This window comes from Octopus bimaculoides, chromosome 2, assembly GCF_001194135.2.
Source record: "Octopus bimaculoides isolate UCB-OBI-ISO-001 chromosome 2, ASM119413v2, whole genome shotgun sequence".
NCBI classification, from domain to species: domain Eukaryota; kingdom Metazoa; phylum Mollusca; class Cephalopoda; order Octopoda; family Octopodidae; genus Octopus; species Octopus bimaculoides.
In genome coordinates, this window is record NC_068982.1 from 77,042,596 (window position 1) to 77,045,354 (window position 2,759).

Consider the following 2,759-nt stretch of genomic DNA (forward strand, 5'->3'; position numbering starts at 1 on the left):
CTTTAAAGTTAATAAAAGTCATGTCTAATGGGATTTTTTTTTTTTTAGTTTGGGAGGCAACTAATTTTACCCCCTCCTTCTGCATTAAACTCCACAGTCTAGAGCAGTGGTTCTTAACCTTTTTACTACCACACCTCCCCTAGGAATTTGTCCTTCTCTCCACGACCCCCTTGCATCAAGGAATAAAATTCTCTCCTAGATTTTAAATAAAATCTAAAATATGTTTTTAGTCGTTTTATTGAATATGAAATTAGTTACATTATACAAAATTTGTATTATTTTATTTATAATCACATCATACAAAAAGTGAGATACTTGACACTACCTCTTAGTTACAAGATCTTGGATGCTAGAGAGTGTACCACATAAGTACCTTTCAATGTTCAACCTGTTTCTGTACTTGGTCTTGACAACAACAAGCATGGAATATGCAGCTTCACAAAGGTACTTGGATCCAAACATAGCTAAAATCCAAAGAGCCTGATGTCAGATCAGAGGGTAAGCAGGAAGGTACTTGATCCAGTTCTTTGAGGTCATCTTTAGCTGGGGAGTTGAACTTCAACTCAAGAAAACGTCCAAAGCATCAGTTACTTCACACTGAAATGGGTTCCTCATAAATTTCCAAGTTTCATGCTTTTCATCTATATCTGGGAAGTATCTGATGAATTCTGTTTTCAAGTCACTTAGATGAGTGATTATTTGTAACTCAGAATTAAAGTTACCATGAATGAGAGCAGAATCCAAGTAACTAAAACTGGCTGAATTTGACATTTCAAGAGATGTAATGTCAAGGCCCAAGTTAGAATGCTTGAAGTAAAATGTTCTGAAAAAATTAAAACAAAAAAAAATTTGGAATAAAAAGTTAAATTAAAAGAAAAGTTATACAAAAAATTTGTACTATAAAATATTGTATTTATTTGTACAAAAATATAAAAAAGATTTTGCATAGCTTTTAGTTTTACCTGGTACTTTCTGTAATATATAAATCTGAATTTTAGTTTAACATTTGATATTTAAAAAATTGGTTTTATTGTTAAAACTTTTATTTTTCCAATCTGTGCTTTAATTTTTTGAGACTTTATTAAATTGAGCGATAGTAGAACCTATTACATACTTGTTTTATTTCCTATTTTTAAATATATCATACTTTTCATTGTGCTAAAATTTTAAAATTAAGTTAATATTTCTTAGTATGTTACTATAATGATTTGATAATGTTTTGGTATGTCTCTTGATTTTTAAGAATCACATTATTTCATGTTTTTGAAAACTGTGGATCAAACTTGTTACTGAAAAAGACATGTGTCTTTACACTATAATATCTAAGCTTTATATCAGTGGTTCTTAACCTGAGTCATGTAACAAACAAAAATTACAAAATAAAGGCAAATGTTAAAGCTACAATTCAGTATTAGTGAGGGTTTTGAGGGTTATGGAGTGGGGTCAGTAGGTACAGAAAATGGTAAGCAGCAGTAAGATAGAATAAGAAAACTAAAAATATAAGGCAATACTTTTGCATTTTTTTTCATAAACTTTTCATTATTTGACCATGCTCTCATTAAGAGAATAACATAATTAGAAAAATTACTGACGCTCCCCACTTCCCCAATAAAGAACCACTGGTCTCTAGTCATGAAATGGCCTATAACTTGATACAGTTTAGCAATCATCATTACTCTTTTAACATCCACTTTGTCGTGTTTGCATGAGCCAAGTAAAATTCATAGAGGCAGATAGATTTTCTACTGTCAAATGCTCTTCTTGTCACCTACTTGAACACAAGGTGATATTTTCCCCAGTCATTCAAACACGAATAGCACAATGGCCAGACGTTTACAGGGATGTTTACCAACAGATGTTGCTATTTGTATGATGATGGCTAGTACACAATATTAGGACAAGGACACACACACACATGTACATTCATACATATATGGTAGGCTTCTTTCAATTTCCTTCTGCCAAATTCACTTACAAGGCTTTGGCTAGCCCCGAACTGTAATGGCACCCAAGGTGCTGCACTGTGAGACTGAACTTGAAACCATGTAATTGCAAAGTAAACCTAACTACATAGCCATACCTATATCTAGCCTTGCCTGGAATAGAAATTTTGAAATATTCTGCTTGAAATTACAAATTGATAAAGCTGAGAGGTGGTACCCCCTTAAGTGGGAAGGAATGCACACTGGAAAACAATGTCAATATCTATTCTTTTACTTGTTTCAGTCATTAGACTGTAGCCATGCTAAGGCACTGCCTTGAAGAATTTTAGTCAAATGAATCGACCCAGTACTTTTATTCTTTTTTCTTTTCAAGCCTGGTACTTGTTTTATCAACCTATTTTTGCCAAACCACTAAGTTATGAGGGCACAAACATAACACCAGTTGTCAAATGTAGGGAACAAACACACACAATACACATGCATGTGTGTGTGTATATATATATAAATATATATATATATATATACACAATAAGCGTTTAGTTTTTGTCTACAAAATCCACACAAGGTTTTCATCAGCCCAAGGCTACAGTAGAAGATGCTTGTCCATTTTAATAAAAGCCATGTCTAATTTGGCAATTTTTTTTAGTTTAGAAGACAACTAATTTTACCCCCTCCTTTTGCATGAAACTTCAGTCTAGAGTCATAAAATGGCCTATAACTTGATACAGTTTACAAAATTAGCAACCATCATTCAACACTCTTTTAACATCCACTTTGTTGTGCTTGCATGGGCCAGGTAAAATAATAGAAGCAGAT

The 2,759-nt window shown here is 32.7% G+C and overlaps 1 protein-coding gene and 1 long non-coding RNA gene across 4 annotated transcripts in view; one reads left to right on the forward strand and one right to left on the reverse strand.

Moving 5' to 3' along the window:
• Positions 1–2,759, forward strand: part of LOC106869691 (MOB kinase activator 1B) — a 76,373-nt gene that overhangs the window by 23,746 nt on the left and 49,868 nt on the right. The gene's annotated exons all lie outside the window — the stretch shown is intronic.
• The window catches only part of LOC128251573 (uncharacterized), an 8,177-nt gene continuing 5,672 nt past the window's right edge, over positions 255–2,759 (reverse strand). Inside the window, exon 2 of the long non-coding RNA XR_008267174.1 lies at positions 255–823. This is a non-coding gene — a long non-coding RNA (uncharacterized LOC128251573). The remainder of the gene's footprint in view (positions 824–2,759) is intronic.